Here is an 18666-nt window from a genome sequence, read left to right on the forward strand (position 1 = left end):
CCCCAGTCCCTGCCTCTCTTCACTCTGTACTTTAATGGGGGTAGGGGGTGGAGGGTGGTGGGGGCGCTTCTCTGGGCTTTTTGCTTCCTTTCCCTGCTTGTTTTAGGGAAGCAATCTACTAGTATTACTAGTACCAAAGAAAAGTTCTAGGCCGGGTGCGGTGGCTCACACCTGTAATCCCAGCACTTTGGGAGGCTGAGGCAGGTGAATCACCTGAGGTCAGGAGTTTGAGACCAGCCTGCCCAACATGGAGAAACCCTATCTCTATTAAAAATACAAATTAGCCGGGCGTGGTGGTGCATGCCTGTAATCCCAGCTACTCGGGAGGCTGAGGCAGGGAAATTGCTTGAACCTGGGAGGTGGAGGTTGCAGTGAGCCAAGATCGAGCCATTGCACTCTAGCCTGGGCAACAAGAGTGAAACTTCATCTCAAAAACAAACAAACAAACGAAAAGGGAGAAAGAAAAGTTCTAGAAGTCATTATGGTATAGTAGAAAGAACTTGCTACCTTTTTGTTTTTTTAAAGACAAACTGACTTCGGTTCAAATCCTGGTTTGTCACTTACGAGCTGTGTTGAACTTCCACAAATCACATAAATTCTCTCAGCTTCCATTCTCTCATCCCTTCTGCAAGGTTGTTGGTTGTAATGACATAACTGGTTTACTGGGAGGCTCATCTCACTAGGGGCATAAATATGAAATGGTTTTATTTTTTCTGCAACTGCCCCCAGTGTGCTTATGTGGAATCCCCCTATTTTTCACCGGGTAACATCTCCTTTCTTGACAGCTCAGCCCCATTCCATAACATTGCAGTCACCTTTTAATACTAAACCGTTACTTCTGATCCTTAAGACTCTGCCCTGTTTGTTCATTTTCAAATTTCAATCTTCTACCCAATCCAAATATTTTTCCTACCCTCCTAAGATTGTCACTATCAATATTTTATCAATACAGAATGCCCAGTGAAATTAGAATTTTAGATAGTGTTTAACGTTAAGTGTCATATGATACTTTTATTTGTATTTGCGAATTCTTGCAATCCTACACCTTCCCCCAGCGGCGCAGGCTACTACTTTGGCTTTAGAGAAGTGGTTTGCAGCCTCAGCTGCTCATTAAAAATGTCAGTGCCTAGGTTCCACTCCAGACCAGTTAAACCAGAATATCTGGGCTCATGAAGAATTCCTGAAAGCTTCCCCATGTGATTCTCATGGGCAACCAGGCTGACAGGACGGCCAGACCCTGGGAGGGCGGCCTGGCCTCCTCAGCTTCCCCCAACACCTCCCCCTTCCCAGCATGCACTGCGCTGGTGTTGGGGGCAGGAGGAGAAAGACAGGCAGGTCTCATCTTACTTGGATGCCTGTTGTAAGCTTGTAATCCGCTCTGTTGGCCACCACAGCTCCTCCATTTGATGACGACGGGCCATTTGTTCCAGGGTATGGCAGGCGTCCAAATATGGGCACTTCTGTGAAACCCGTTTGTTGGTTCCTCGGAGGGCCCTGTGAGGGTCTTCCTGCTGCTTCGCCTGTGGTGTGGGAGATCAGTATTCAGCTTGCTCTCCCCAGATCAGCCCTCTGACAGAAGCAGCCCTGAGCCCCTAACAGCCTCTTGCTGCCAAGGGTCCCCTCCCTGACTAGGCAGCCTTGTTGGGGTGTGTGGAATACTGGGGTTGTCTGTCACAGGTTACAGACAGGGATGGAGGGAACTAGGGAAGGCATTTCTCCTTCCAAGCTTTGGTATGTCACGGAAACCTGAGTGTCCTGGAAGACTCAGAACCTCTGCTGGTTCACGGGCCTGGCAACGTTCCTATGCTAGACAGCCGCAGCGCCACATTAGTATAGGCAGAGGCTCAGTTTAGTCTCCTCCCTTAAGTAAATTCATAGCACCCCCTCCCACCTCCACCCTCCTCGACCTTAGGGAGATGCAGGCCTAACACAAAGAGACTGTCTTCTCCATACTCCCAGTTCACCTGCAGGAGAAAGGAGTTGGGGGGTTTGTGTTTGTGGGGCTGAAACTGGAATTTCTCAGCAAGCCCTGTGGGGACTTAGCTTGTCCCAAACACTGTAGTTCTCTGACCTCTTAGAAGGGAGTATCTAGCACCTCTTGTTCTCAGATGAGAGCCCTAGTTCCCACTTCGACAGTCCTGCACCCACCAGCATGGTTCACTCCTAATAACTGATGTTTGTTGAAATTTTCTATGTGCCAGACACTGTGCTCAGCTGCTTCATTCATTATCTCCTTTAATCTTCAAAGCAGGGAAGGGAGATAGGAATCACTTTTCTATTTTTCAGATAAGTAAATTTTGGCTAAGAGAGTTTAAATAATTTGCTAAAGGTCATACAGCTAATGAGAATCAGAGCTCAAATTTGACTCCAAAAGCCTTGCTTTCACCGTTATAATTTATAATATTTCCTCCCACTGATGTAATTTATGAATAAAACTTATCTTAGTGTCTGGTACACAGCAGGCACTCCACAAATATTCATTCTCTTCCTAGATAACACTCAAACTAGAAATCAATCATCAAGTACAATTTTATAGTATTCAATCCGAGTTACTTAGAAGCAGTTTAAAGCTTTGTTTCATCATCCCCATGTAGTTATCTATTAACTAATTAGCTCTTTTTAAAAACCTTCCCAGAGCAAGCAAGGATCACTCTTTTTTTTTTTTTTTAATTTTACTTTAAGTTCTGGGATACACGTGCAGAATGTGCTGGTTTGTTACATAGGCACACATGTGCCATGGTGGTTTGCTGCACCTATCAACCCGTCATCTAGGTTTTAAGCCCCGCATGCATTAGGTATTTGTCCTAATGCTCTCGCTCTCCTTGCCCCTAACCCCCTAACAGGCCTCAGTGTGTGATTTTCCCCTCCCTGTGTCCATGTGTTCTCATTGTTCAACTCCCACTTATGAGGAAGAACATGCAGTGTTTGGTTTTCTGTTTCTGTTTGCTACGAATGATGGCTTCCAGCTTCATCCATGTCCCTGCAAAGTACATGAACTCATTCTTTTTTATGACTGTGTAGTATTCCATGGTGTATATGTGCCACAAGGATCATGCTTTAGAAACACCTAATATGTGCCAGGCACTGTGCTAGTATTAAAGTTAGAGGTTAAATACTTGTGTTAGTTCCCCGTGGCTGCCGTAACAAATGACCACAAACTGGGTGGCTGAAAACAGTGGAAATTTACTCTCTCATAGAACTGGAGCCCAGAAGTCTGAAATCAAGGTGATATCCAGAGTCAAGCTCCCACTGAAGGCTCTTGGGAAATATCCTTCCTTGCCTCTTCCACTTTCTGATGACTTCAGGGTATCTTTCTAATCTCTGGCCTTCTCCCTGTATCTGTGTCTTCTTCTTTTTCTGTCTTGTCTAAGGATTCTTGTCATAAGATTTAGGGCCCACACAAATAATTCAAGATCCTTAACTTATATCTACAAAGACCTTTTTCCAAATAAGGTCACCTTCACAGGTTACAGGTGTTAGGATATGAATTTATCTTTTGGAGGGCCACCATTAACCCAGTACAAAGTGATAGCATGCTGTGTTGAAGGAGTTGGGTTTGGCCTTTGGAGTCAAAACATGTGTTCAAATCCCATCTATGCCCCCAACTCACTTGGGCAAATCACTCAACTTTTCTGACACATAAGTTTGGGTCTTCTGAGAAACAAACACCATGTAGAATTAGACATGCAAGAGATTTATTGGAAGAAAATTCCTGTGAAGGATAAAAGGCAAAGAGCAGGAATGGGCAAGGACAGTCTCAGACTCCAAGGCGGGTCTGACATCTGTGAAAGAAGAGTGGTAAGGAAGGAGGATTGTGTAGGAAAAGCCCCAGATTTTTCTGAGACATTTTCAGACAGGCCAATGGGAAGTCCCTGAGTGAACACTGCCCATTAGATGAGACCTGCATCCTCCAGGAATGGGCCATCTCTGATGCCCCAGCTGTGTTCAGTCACTGGCCAGCAGCAGCCCAGGGAAAGCAATGCCTTAGTTCAAATTTGGGAATAATTCTAGAGTAACAGTGGGGCTGTCAACTAACTATACTCTCCACAGAAGATTCTCTGGAAGGAGATTTGAGCAGAGTATTTTCATGGCCACCACATTAGTATTTTCTTTTATGTTTTTTAAATTTCTAAAATAGTAATAATAATACCTACTTGGCCACAATGCTGTAAAGACTAGACACATGTAAAGTGCCTAAGGTGGTCCTGGCACACAGTAGATCCATCGTAGCTCACCTTCAGGATGGTCCCCAGTGATCCCTGGTTCTTGGTAATCACTCTTGTATAACCGCCTCCTGTTGAGTGTGGGCTGGATTTAATAACTCACATCTAACAAGTAGAACAAGACAGAAGTGACAGTGTGTGGTTTGTACAATGCATAAAGAACCCATCAAAAAGTCAGAATTCTCTTCACTTAGAGAAGTAGGAAAAGGCTATGATGTGTAACCATGAATCTCTGACATAGCATGTAATCTAATACTTAGATGTGAGGGCAGGTTTAATGGATGACTTCCAGGAAATATTTTCTTATTCTTAAGAAAAAAATTCTTCTTTTCAAGAAATATCAAATATTTAAGGAACTGACACCAGTCCTTCTCAAACTTTTCCAAAATATTGAACAGGAGGAAATACACCCTAACTCATTCTAGGTATTCCAATTTCCCCGTATCCTTGCCAATGCTTGTTTTTCGATTTTGTTTGTTTTGTTTTTGATAATTTCCATCTGAGTGGATGTGAATTTGTATCTCATTATGTCTTTTATTTGCGTTTCCTTAATGATTAGTGTGTCTTTTCATGTGCTTATTGGCCATTTGTGTAGCTTTGAAGAAATGTCTATTCAAGTCCTTTGCCCATTCGTATATCCAGTTGTTTGTTTTGTTTTTGTTAAGTTGTAGGAGTTCCTTAAATAGTTTGGATATTACTCTCTTATCAGATATATAATTAGCAACATTTTCTCCCATTCTGTGGGTTGCCTTTTCATTCTGTTTATAGTGGCCTATGATACATAAAAGGTTTTAATTTTGATGAAGTACAATTTATCAATTTTATCCTTTGTTGTCTGTGCTTTTGGTGTCAAAGCCAAGAAATCATTGCCAAATCCAGTGTCAAGAAGCTTTTCCCAATGTTTTCTTCTAAGAATTTTATAGCTCTTGTATTTAAGTCTCTGATTCATTTTAAATTAATTTTGGTATATGGATGAAAGGTAAGGGTCCAACTTCATTATTTACATGTGGATATCCAGTTTTGAATTAGTTATTCTAAATGAATTTAGACTTATGGAGAAACTCACTGCATTATTTTTATTTTTCCCTGAAGATTAGCACAAACTTTATCAGAGTCTATGGAATGGTCTTTGGTAACCCCAGTCTAGGGAGAGACAATGGTGGCCTGAAATATAGCAGAACAGAGTAGGGTGGGAGAAGAAGGGCTTAATTTGAGAGTTTCTCTGATGCAGAATTGATAGGATGTCATGGCTGGCAGAAAATGGCCTGTGAAGTCAGGGCACAAGGTCTGTTCAATTGATAGGGCAGATCATATTTTCTTTAATAGTGCAACATAGAGAAAATATTCTAAAAGCTGGAAGCCACAGTACAATTTCTCTCAAGGAGCAATTTGGGTTTAAAAAATATCTTGGTTTATTCATCGGGGTGGGAAATAAAACATAAACCTTGCTGTAAAGAAGAAGATAAGAAAAAGGAAGGCTGAACTAGTTTGCAAAGGAAATGAGAATGTTCTGGTTTTGCATAGCAGCTGGAGAAGAAGAGGGTGAGGGGCCCAGGAAGTGAGGGAAAATAAACAAGATGCAGGGAAGTTGGAGCCAGAGTTGTTGAGCATGGTGGTGGAAACTGGTGACTAAGGGGAAAAGAAAGCCAGATTGGAGGGGGAGCATAGAGACTTTGGAAAACAGGCTAATCTTTTATGTTGAGTTTTTGTTGTTCTATGTGTTATGTAGCCATCTCCATTGTCTTCAACTTCCAGTAAACATCTGCCACATACTCTGCCTTGTGGTACTGGTTCTTTGGGAAGGTTAAGTCAAAGGAACAAGGACTCAGTACCTTTATAGGTACAAGGAAGAGAGAACAATGAGGTGAGATGCAAAAGGGAGCTGTTTCCTTCCACAACTATTAAATAAAACCTTGCACTTTCCAAGATTGAACCAATTTGAACCAGTCCCTGTGGTGCAAGGAACACTAGGTGCTGATGGGCTTTTCTTTTTTGGTTACTCCCTGTCTTCACCCATTTTGTGCTGCTATGACAGAATGCCACAGATTGGGTAATTTATTTATTTATTTATTTTTATTTATTTATTTATTTATTTATTTTGAGACAGAGTCTCACTCTGTCACCCAGGCTGGAGTGCAGTGGTGCGATCTCAGCTCACTGCAAGCTCCGCCTCCCGGGTTCATGCCATTCTCCTGCCTCAGCCTCCTGAGTAGCTGGGACTACAGGCGCCTGCCACCACACCCTGTTAATTTTTTTGTATTTTTAGTAGAGACGGGGTTTCAGCATGTTAGCCAGGATGGTCTTGATCTCCTGACCTCGTGATCCGCCCACGTTGGCCTCCCAAAGTTCCGGGATTACAGGCATGAGCCACCACGCCCGGCCCGGACTGGGTAGTTTATACAGGAGAAATGTATTTGGCTCACAGATCTGGAGGCTGGGAAGTCCAAGGGCGTAGTGCTGGCTTCTACTCAGCATCTGGTGAGGGCCTTCTTGCCGTGTCACTCCATGGTAGAAGACAGAAGAGCAAGAGAACAAGAGGGAGTCAAGCTTGTTATAACAAGCCCACTGTCAAGATGACTAACCCATTCCCTTGATAACAACTTTAATTTATTCATGAAGGCAGAACCTTCATGACCTAATCTCCTCTTCCTAGGTCCCATGCCCCAACACTGTTTCACTGGGGATTAAGTTCCCAACACAGAAAATTTGGAAGACACATTCAAACCATAGCACTCCTCATCTCTGAAATAATCACTGAGATGAAGAGGTGAGGTTATACTGACACCAACAGGGGCAGGGTCAACTCACTCAAATCATGGCTTCTACACATGGAGGAAGGGCAGGTGAGTGTGCATGGATGCTGGAGAGACAACTGCAATGTTCACTTCATGGGTTTGAGGCAGTTTTTTTTTAATTAGTACATAGTATGTATACATATATTTATAGAGTAGATGAGATATTTGATACAAATGTACAATGTATAATAATCACATCAGGGTAAATGAAGTATCCACACCTCAAGCATTTATCGTTTCTTTGTACTACAAACATTCCAATTGTACTCTTTTAATTGTTTTAAAATGCACAATAAATTACCGTTTAGTGTAGTCACCCTGTTGTGCTATCAAATACTAGATCTTATTTAATCTTTCTAACTATATTTTTGTACCCTTTAATCACCACTGCACCCCCCTCCCCCAACACTACCCTTCCCAGCCTCTGGCAACCATCATTCTACTCTCCATCTCCATGAGTTCAGTTATTTTAATTTTTAGCTCCCACTAATGAGTGAGCATATGTGAAGTTTCTCTTTCTGTGCCTGACTTATTTCATTGAACATAAGGACCTCCAGTTCCATCCCTGTTGTTGCAAATGACAGGATCTCATTCTTTTTTATGACTGAATAGTACTCCATTGTGTATATGTATCACTTTTCTTTCTCCATTCATCTGTTGATGGATACTTAGATTGCCTCCAAATCTTGGCTATTGTGAATAGTGCCACAATAAATGTGGAAGTGCACATATTTCTTCAAAATACTGATTTCCTTTGGGGTATATATCTGGCAGTGGGATTGCTGGATTATGTAGTAATTATATTTTTAGTGTTTTTTAAGGAACTACCATACTTTTCTTCATAGTGGTTGTACTAATTTACATTCCCACCAACAGTGTATCAGGGTTTCCTTTTCTCCACATCCTCAGAAGCATTCATTATTGTCTTTTGGATAAAAACTATTTTTACTGTGGTGAGGTAATCTCTCATTGTAGCTTTGATCTGCATTTATCTGATGATCACTAATGTTGAGCACCTTTTTATACACCTGTTTGCCATTTTTATGTCTCCTTTAGAGAAATATCTATTCTGCTCTTTTGCCCATTTTTAATCAGATTGTTAGATTTTGTCCTATAGAGTTCTTTGGGCTTCTTATGTATTCTGGTTATCAATCCCTTGTCAGATGGGTAGTTTGCAAATATTTTCTCCCATTCTGTGGGTGGTCTATTCACTTTGTTGATGTTTCCTTTGCTGTGCAGAAGCTTTTTAACTTGATGTGATCCCATTTGTCCATTTTGCTTTGGTTGCCTGTGCTTGTGGGGTATTACTCAAGGAATCTTTGCCCAGTCCAATGTCCTGGAGAGTTTCCCCAATGTTTTCTTTTAGTTGTTTCATAGTTTGAGGTCTGAGATGTAAGTGTTTAGTCCATTTTGATTTGATTTTTACATATGGCATGAGATAGGGATCTAGTTTCATTCTTTTGCAGATGGATATCCAGTTTTCCCAGCACCATTTATTGAAGAGACTATGCTTTCCCCAATGTATATTCTTGGCACTTTTGTCAAAAATGAGTTCACTGTAGATATGTGAGTTTATTTCTGGGTTCTGTATTCTGTTACATTGGTCTGTGTGTCTGTCTTTACGCCAGTACTATGTCATTTTGGTTACCATAACCATAGCTCTGTGGTATAATTTGAAGTCAGGTAATGTGATTCCTCCCATTTTGTTCTTTTTGCTCAGTGTATTAGTCTGTTCTCACACTGCTAATAAAGACATACCTGAGACTGGGTAATTTATAAAGGAAAGAGGTTTAATTGACTCACAGGTCCACATGACTGGGAAGGCCTCACAATCATGGTGGAAGGCAAAGGAGGAGCAAAGTCACCTCTTACATGGCAGCAGGCAAGAGAGCATGTGCAGGGGAACTCCCCTTTATACAACCATCAGATCTTGTGAGACTTATTCACTATCATGAGAACAGCATGGGAAAGACCTGCCCCCATGATTCAATTACCTCCCACCAGGTCCCTCCCACAACATGTGGGAATTATGGGAGCTACAATTCAAGATGAGATTTGGGTGAGGACACAGCCTAACCATATCATTCAGGATAGCTTTGGCTATTCTGGGTCCTCTGTGGTTCCACATAAATTTTAGGATTGTTTTTTCTACTTCTGTAAAGAATGTCATTGGTATTTTGATAGAGATTACACTGAATCTGTAGATTGCTTTTGGTAGTGTGAATATTTTAACAATATTGATTCTTCCAATCCATGAACATGGAATATCTTTTCATTTTGTATGTGTGTGTGTGTGTCCTCTTCAATTCCTTGCATCAGTGTTTTATAGTTTCTATTGTAAAGACTTTTCACTTCTTTGGTTATGTTTGTTCCTAGGTAGCTTATTTTATTGGTAGCTATTATTAATAGGATTAGTTTCTTCATTTCTTTTTCAGATTATTCACTGTTGGAATATAGAAAGGCTACTAACCTTTGTTTGTTTATTTTGTATCCTGCAACTTTACTGAATTTGTTTATCAGTTCAAATAGTTTTTTGGTGGAGTTTTTGGGTTTTTCCAAATATAAGATTATATCATCTGCAAACAAGGATAATTTGACTTCTTCCTTTCCAATTGGATGTCTTTCTTTTGTCTGATTGCTCTAGCTAGAACTTCCAGTACTATGTGGAATAATAGTGGTGACAGTGGGCATCCTTATCCTCTTCCAGATCTTAGGAGGAAAGGCTTTCAGTTTTTCCTTATTCAATATAATACTAGCTGTGGGTCTGTCATATATAGTTCTTATTATGTTGAGGTATGTTCCTTCTATATGCAGTTTTTCAAGGGTTATTACCATGAAGGGATATTAAACTTTGTCATCTACTTTTTCAGCATTACTTGAAATAATCATATAATTTTTTTTCCTTCATTCTGTTGATATGATGTATTACATGGATTGATTTGCATATATTGAATTATCCTTGCATCCCTGAGATAAATCGCACTTGATCTTGATGAACGATCTTTTTAGTGTGTTGTTAAGTTTGGTTTTGCTAGTATTTATTTTGTTGATAATTTTTGCATTAATACTCACCAGGGATATCTTTGGTGTTTTTAGAAAACTAAAAAAAATCATTTTTTTGGATGCATCTTTGTCTGGTTTTGGTATCAGGGTAATACTGGCCTCATAGAATGAGTTGGAAGTATTCCCTCCTCTTCTTTTTATTTTTAATAGCTTGGGTAGGATTGATATTAGATCTTCTTTAAATGCTTCGGAAAATTCAGCAGTGAAGCCATGGGGTCTCAGGGTATTCTTTACTGGGAGACTTTTTATTATGACTTCAATCTCATTACTTGTTATTAATCTGTTCAGGTTTTAGATTTTTTCATGGTTCAATCTTGGTAGGTTGTATGTGTCTAGGAATTTGTCCATTTCTTCTAGGTTTTCTAATTTATTGGCATATAGTTGCTCATAGTTGTCTCTAATGATCCTTTGAATTTCTGTGATATCAGTTGCAGTGTCTCCTTTTTCCTCTCTGATTTTATTTATTTAGGTCTTCTTTCTTGGCTTACTAGCCTGGCTAAAGGTTTGTCAGTTTTGTTTATCTCTTTTTAAAAAAAAAAAGTTTTGTTTCATTGATTTTTTGTATTGTTTTATTCATTTCTATGTCATTTATTTCTGCTCTGATTTTTATTACTTATTTTCTTCTACAAATTTTAGGTTTGGTTTGCTCTTGCTTTTATAGTTTTTAAAGATGCATTGTTAGGTTGTTTATGTAAGTTTTTCTGCTTTTTTGATGTAGATGTTTATTGCTACAAACTTTCCTCTTACTACTGTTTTTGTTGTATCCTGTAGGTTTTTGTACTTATTGTTTCCATTTTTTGTTTCAAGAAATTTTAAAATTTTCTTCTTCTTTTCTTAATTGACCCACTGGCCATTCAAGAGCATATTGTTTAATTTCCATGTGCTCATATAGGTCCCAATGTTCCTCATGTTATTGATTTCTAATTTTATTACATTGTGGTCAGAGAAGATGCAATATAATTTCAATTTTTTTGAATTTTTATAAAGACTTGTTTTGTGGCCTAACATATGGTCTATCCTTGAGAATGATCCATGAGGTGAGGAGAGGAATGTGTATTCTGCAGCCATTGGTTGAAATGTTCTGTAAATATCTATTAGGTCCTTTTGGTTAATGGTGCAGATTAAGTCTGATGTTTTGTTGTTTGTCTTCTGTCTGTACGATCTGTCCAATGCTGAAAGTAGGATGTTGAAGTCTCCAGATATTATTGTATCGGGGCCTATCTCTCTCTCTTTGGCTGTAATGATATTTGCTTTATATATCTTGGTCCTCTAATGTTGAGTGCTTATATATTTACAATTGTTATATCCTCTTGCTGAATTGACCCCTTTACAATTACATAATGACCTTCTTTGTCTCTTCTTATAGTTTCTGTCTTAAAATCTATTTTGTCTGATATAAGTATAGCTACTTCTGCTCTTTTTTGGTTCCCATTGGCATAGAATATATTTTTCCATTTCTTTGTGTGTCTTTATACATAAAGTGTGTTCCTTGTAGGCAACAGATCATGGGGTTTTGTTTGTTTGTTTTTTGAGACAGAGTCCCACTGTCTTGCCCAGGCTGGCATGCAGTGGCACAATCTTGGCTCATTGCAACCTCTGCCTCTCAGACTCAAGTGATCCTCCTACCTTGGCCTCCTGAGTAGCTGGGACTATAGACGCATGCTACCATGCCTGGCTAATTTTTGAATGTTTTGTAGAGACAGGGTTTTGCCATGTTGCCCAGGCTGGTCTTGAACTCCCGGGCTCAAGCAATCCACCTGCCTCAGGCTCCCAAGTTGCTGGGATTACAGGTGTGAGCCACTGCACCCGGCTCAGATCATGTTTTTTAATTCATTCAGCCACTCTATACATTTTGATTGGAGAGTTTAGTCCATTTATATTCAATGTTATTATTGATAAGGACTTACTTATCGATTTTTTTCCTGGTTGTTGTGTGATCTGTCCTTCCTTCCTTCCTTCCTTCCTTCTTTCCCCCCTCCCTCCCTCCCTTCCTCCCTCCCTTCCTTCCTTCCATCTGTCCGTCCATCTGTCTTCCTTTTTGTGAAGGTGATTTTTTTTTTCTGGTGGTGTGTTTTAATTTCTTGCTTTTTATTTTTTGTGTATCTAATGTAGGCTTTTTAAATTTGAGGTTACCATGAAGCTTGCTAATAATGTCTTATAACCAATTATTTTAAACTAATGACAACTCAACATTGATAGCAAAAACGAACAAGCAAAGACAAAACTAATACAAAGTCTACATTTTAACTTCATCACCCCTACTTTTTAACTTTTAGTTGTTTCTATTTATATCTTACACTGTCTGTCTTGAAAAGTTGTTATCGTCATCATAGTTGATAGGTTCATCTTTTGGTCTTTCTACTCAGGGCATGAGTAGTTTACACACCACAATTACCTTGTCATAATATTTTGTGTTTATCTCTATACTTAGTATTATCAGTGAGTTTTGTACCTTCAGATGTTTTCTTATTGCTCATTAACAAGAACATGAATCACAAATGAATTTTTGTGAACATGAATTTGCATGTCATCCTTGTGCAAGGGCCATGGTAATCTTCTCTGTATCATTCCAATTTTAGTATATGTGCTGCTGAAGAGAGCATTGAGCCAGTTTTTACAATATTAAAGTGAGATTTGGAAGACCTAGGGATGTCCAGGTTGCTAATGCTTGGGTTGTACAAGATAAGAAATACTAAAGTCCAGTAAAAGAAAAAAAAAGCATATTGGCTTGATGTTCTTTGATTACAGTGTTTGAGCGTTTTTCAACCATCCTGATTTTAAAATATCAACTTCAGTATATTCATGGAAACAAGGTACAGTTGTTGAGAGCCAGTGTTTCAGGGTTCAAATCCCAGCTTTACCCCTTACTTTTACTTCTGTGACTCAGTCTTCTCATCCATACAATGAAGGTAATAATAATGCTTGCCTCATAACATTATGATATGGTTTGGCTCTGTGTCCCCACCTGAATCTCATCCTCAATTGTAATCCCCATGTTTCAAGGGAGGGACCTATAATCCCCACATGTTGAGGGAGGGAAGCAATTGGATCACGGGGGCGGTTCCCCCATCTTCTTCTCACAATAGTGAGTTATCATGAGATCTGATGGTTTTATAAGTGTCTGGCATTTTGCCTGCTTGCACTTCTCTCTCCTGCTGCCATGTGAAGAAGGTCCTTGCTTTGCCTTCACCTGCCACCATGGTTGTAAGTTTCCTGAGGTGTTCTCAGCCATGTGGAACTGTGAATCAATTGAACCTCTTTTCTTTATAAATTACCCAGTCTCAGGAAAGTTCTTGATAGCAGTGTGAGAATGGACTAATACAGAGAATTGGTACTGCGGAGAGTGAGGTACTGCTATAAGGATACCCAAAAATGTGGAACCAACTTTGTAACAGGCAGAGGTTGGAACAGTTTCAAGGGCTCAGAAGAAGACAGGAAGATGTGGGAAAGTTTGGAACTTCCTAGAGACTTGTCGAATGGTTTTGACCAAAATGCTGATAGTGATATGGACAATGAAGTCCAGGCTGAGGTGGTCACAGATGGAGATGAGGAACTTATTGGAAACTAGAGCAAGGGTCATTCTTGCTATGCTTTAGCAAAGAGACTGGTGGCATTTTGCCCCTGCCCTAGAGATCTGTATAACTTTGAACTTGAGAGAGATGATCTGAAATTGGAACTTCCATTTAAAAGGGAAGCAAAGCATAAAAGTTTGGAAAATTTGTAGTCTGACAATGTAATAGAAAAGAAAAACCCATTTTCTGGGGAGAACTTCAAGCCAACTGCAGAAATTTGCATAAGTAACAAGGAGTCAAATGTTAATCACCAAGACAATGGGGAAAATATCTCCAGGGCCTATCAGAGGTCTTCACAGTATTCCCTCCCATCACAGGTTGGGAAGCCTAGGAGGAAAAAATGGTTTAATGGGCCAGGCCCAGGGCCTTGCTGCTTTGTGCCATCTCAGGACTTGGTTCCCTGCATCCCAGTCATGGCTAAAAGGCGCCAACATACAACTCAGGCCATTGCTTCTGAGGGTGCAAGCCCCAAGGTTTGGCAGCTTCCATGTGGTGTTGGGCCTGCATGTGCACAGAAGTCAAGAACTGAGGTTTGAGAAACTCTGCCTAGATTTCAGAGAATGTATGGAAACGCCTGGATGTCCAGGCAGAAGTCTGCAGGGGCAAAGCCCTCATGGAGAACCTCTGCTAGAGCAGTGCAAAGGGGAAATACAGGGTTGGAGCCCCCACACAGGGTCACCACTGGGGCACTGCCTAGAGGAGCTGTGAGAAGAGGGCCACCATCCTCCAGACCCCAGAATGGCAGATCCACCAACAGCTTGCACTGTGTGTCTGGAAAAGCCTCACACACTCAACACCAGCCATGAAAATAGCCAGGGAGTGGGGCTGTACCCTGTTAATCCACAGGGATGAAGTTGCCCAAGGCCATGGGAGCCCACCCTTTGCATCATCATGCCCTGGATTTGAGACATGGAGTCAGAGTAGATTATGTTGGAGCTTTAAGATTTAATGACTGCCCCACTGGATTTTGGACTTGCATAGGACCTGTAGTCCCTTTGTTTTGGCCAATATCTCCCATTTGGAATGGATGTATTTACCCAATGCCTGTACCTTCATTGTACCTTGGAAGAAATAAACTTGTTTTTGATTTTACAGGCTCATGGATGGAAGGGACTTGCCTTGTCTCAGATGAGACTTTGGACTGCAGCTTTTGACTTAATGCTGAAATGCGGTAAGACTTTGGGGGACTGTTGGGAAGGCATGATTGGTTTTGAAATGTGAGGACATGATATTTGGTAGAGGTCAGGGATGGAATGATATGGTTTGGCTCTGTGTCCTCACACAAATCTCATCTTGAATTGTAATCCCCATGTATTGAGGGAGGGACCTGTAATCCCCACATCTTGAGGGAAGAACGTGATTGGATCATGGGGGTGGTTTCCCCTATCCTGTTCTCATGATAGTGAATGAGTTCTCATGAGATCTGATGGTTTTATAAGTGTCTGGCATTTCCCCTGCTTGCACTTCTCTCTCCTGCTGCCATGTGAAGAAGGTCCTGGCTTCCCCTTCCCCACCATGATCATAAGTTTCCTGAGGTGTCCCCAGCCATTTGGAACTGTGAGTCAATTAAACCTCGTTCCTTTATAAATTACCTAGTCTTAGAAAGTTCTTTATAGCAGTGTGAGAATGAACTAATACACATTAGTAGCAAGATTAAGTGACTAAATATTCATAAAACCCTCAGAACAACGTCTGACACATGGTGTTTATTAAATAAAAGATTAAAAACTAGAATCTTTTGAGGTCCCTAATTGTCTCCTAGATTTTATCCCTCTTCCCAGAACATATCTGCCTCCTTCCTCTCCTGACCCAGAAGAAAAAGTCTACTGAAAAGCAGAATGCAATCAGTTGACTCTCCCTAGCCTCCACAAAATAGATTCATGTCCAAGGACCAAGAATAAATAATTGGCCTGATATTGATTTGGTTTTAGGGTCATTCTTTCTTTCCAGTGACTAAGTTGTTGTATTTAGAGCACTAAGAAGTCAGTGATTTACAAAATGGTGTTTTGATTGTGGAGTGAAAAAGAATGGATACCCTCGTAAAATGGCAAAGTTAGTGGAACGGTATTTTGGCTGGGCAGAATGTTGCAGGTTATCCCAGGCATTTAAAATCACAGGTAATGATTCTGTCTTAAATCCTTGATTGAAACGTTTTTTCCCACTCAGAAATTCAGACAATAATTCAGACAATGTACTGTGATGTTTATTACAGTATATTTTATAATAGTGAAAAATTGAAAATAATTTATATGCTCAACAATAATAGGGACTAGTAAATGAATTATGGTGCAGCCACATACTAAAATTATGCAGCCACTAAAAGATGTATTTCAAAGAGCTTTCAATGACAGTTCAATGTTTTCAGTATAATGTTAAGCGAAAAGAGCAAGACACAAAACAGCGTAAAGTGCAGAATCTCAATTTTGTGACAAATATACACACTCACCCAGATGCTCAAAGGAAAAACAAAAAGACTAGAAGAATATATGTCAGAAGCATACTGGTGGTTGCCCCTGGGAGGTGAGATACTAGGTGGTTTTAATTTTTTCCTTATATTTTATATGCATATCCCTAAATGACAGATCTTGACAAAGGTCCACACATTCCTGCTACTGAGATCCCTGAGCTGCCCTATATTCTTCACATCCTGTCTGTCAAACTCTCTTTCCATTATGTGTGATTCCCTTGTCTCCACTCAGGAATTTTCCCTTTTTCTTAAGAGGGAAGATACGGTTTCAGTTGCTTGAAAATAACAGAATATTAATTAGTACTATGCCCTAATTGCTTCAGATGCATATATTTTGTATCCTCAACTAAATTGTTAGTTCTTTGACACTATGGACTAGGTCTTTTAGTTTTCTCTGAGTTCTTGGTACATAGGAACTCAAATACTGGTGTTTCCCTTGAATAGGCTGGGAGCCTAAAAAGGCACATAACAAACGTCTTCTAAATGAATACAGGTGACTGAGAGGCGTAAGTCGTGGGGAAGGTGATACACAACAAATAGCATCTCCTCCCTAATCAGCTGCTGAGGCACATGACCAGGGCTTTTCGAGAGCAGAGCTAGCTTTTAGGGGAAGAAAAAGTCCATGAGTGCTGATCCTGTTATAAAAACACTCTTTCCCCTGCTAGTCATTAACCTGTAAGCCCAAGTCACTCAGAGAGTGCATCAGCAATGCATGCCCTGCAGCAGAATCCCTCTCCAGTTGAATTTAACTGAGGCTTCGATGGCATAAACAAGGATCGATCCTGGGGACGTTTTAAGGGGACTTTCTGAAGTCAGAAAATGCACACCTGCTTACATACTGAAACCTTCCAACTAGGCTTCTTTTTTTAATGAAACGGTTTCATAGATAATGTCTATTTTGTGCAATAAGTTTCTTTACAAGCATCATGCAATATCTATACCACCCCGCTAAAAGGAAATTGAAACAAAGGTAAGTATCACTGCTTCTACACTGCACTTGGTAGTCTGTCCTTCGTGTCCATGTGTCTGTCTCCTTTGGTCTCTGCCTTTCTCCAACTCTCTTTTTGGGTTTTGGTGCTGCTCCCTTGGCCAAGAATGATTCTGCCCATATTTCTTCCTGCCATCACCTGTTCTCTGCTTAGATGCCACCCCCTCCAGAGTCCCTTTTATGACCCCCCATCCCCACGCAAACTTCTCCCCTTCCCTCAGCCTAGACTGGCTAAGATGTCCTCCTGTGTGTCTCCTTTGCACTCTGCTCTCACTCTTCACAGCATGTTTTACACTGAATGGTAATGGTCTGCTCGTCTGTCTTCCCACTAAAAGATCTGCCTCATGCAAACTGCATGAGGCCAGCGACTGGCCCTCATTCACCCCTGCATTCACTGTGTCAGCATATGGTATAGAGTTCAGTCATTCACTCAACAGACATTTGCTGAATGCGTCCTATGTGCCAGGCTCTGTACTAGGTGCTGGAAACAGACCATGAACAAAAACACAGTATCTAGATTACTTACCTTCTAGCTTGGAAGACAAATGTGAATCTAATAAACATACAAATAAATGTTATTAAACATACATTATAGTGCCAAGCTCTGCTCTAGATACTGGGGACTCAACAGTGAATCCCTACCCTTGAGAGTTTATATTTCTAATTACACTGTGATTACCATACAATAGAGAGATACATGGTGCCAGAGGACTTATAACAGGGCACTTGACCTGGTCTGCAGGGTGATCAGAGAAGACTTTCCTGAGGAAGTGACCTTGAAACTTCCTAAGCCTGTGCCCCGCCACACTCCATTTATTGTGCCATACACACAATAAATTGAGTGTGTGTGTGTTTTTGTGTTTGTGTGTATGAGTATCTACATCCACATCTCTATTTACATATAAAGCTCAATATAGACATAGACATAGGTATAGACAGACATAGATATATCCTGGGTTCTGAAGGATGAGCAGAAGTTACCTAGGCAAACAGGAAGGGAAGGAATATTCCTGGCAGCTGGAGGGGTGTAGGCACAGGCTCTGATGCCGATGGCATTACAGTGCATTCATGGAGCTGGATACAATGTAGAGACAATAGGGATGTGGAGAGAGATGGGACTGGAGAGGTGGGAAGTGCTGTTGGATACAATGGCTGTTGGATGACCAATGAGTCAGCAGCATACACTCACTATGGGAGGTGTGACCTGCATGCATTTGCCATACCAGTTGAGGACAGTTTCTTCTTCAAGCAGGTGTACATTTCCTGGCTCTCGGTATTTGCTTCCCCTACCAACCTGCTGAGTATTTGCTGATTTATTCCAGTTGAAGCGACCACTGATGGATGTGGTGTCCCAGACCTGGCCTCATTCTCATGGTCTTTATTTTTTATTTTTTGAGGTAAGGTCTTGCTCCGTCACCCATGCTGGAATGCGGTGGCACAATCATGGCTCATGGCAGTCTCAACCTCCTGGGCTCAAGCGATCCTCCCGCCTCAGCCTCCCAGGAACTGGGAATATAGGTGTGTGCCACCGTACCCGACTAATTGAAATTTTTTTTTT

The 18666-nt window shown here is 40.7% G+C and overlaps 1 long non-coding RNA gene and 1 other non-coding gene across 2 annotated transcripts in view; one reads left to right on the top strand and one right to left on the bottom strand.

Annotated features, from left to right (window-relative positions):
* The first annotated feature begins 1293 nt into the window (after positions 1 to 1293).
* Positions 1294 to 18666, top strand: part of LOC107976514 (uncharacterized) — a 39731-nt gene continuing 22358 nt past the window's right edge. The window contains exons 1-2 of the long non-coding RNA XR_001720560.3: positions 1294 to 1431; positions 14749 to 14824. This is a non-coding gene — a long non-coding RNA (uncharacterized LOC107976514). The remainder of the gene's footprint in view (positions 1432 to 14748; positions 14825 to 18666) is intronic.
* On the bottom strand, positions 12578 to 12684 carry LOC112204228 (U6 spliceosomal RNA). The gene has a single exon (XR_002937807.1). It is a non-coding gene; the product is annotated as a U6 spliceosomal RNA (small nuclear RNA).

The sequence above is a fragment of the Pan troglodytes genome, chromosome 7, assembly GCF_028858775.2.
Source record: "Pan troglodytes isolate AG18354 chromosome 7, NHGRI_mPanTro3-v2.0_pri, whole genome shotgun sequence".
NCBI lineage: Eukaryota > Metazoa > Chordata > Mammalia > Primates > Hominidae > Pan > Pan troglodytes.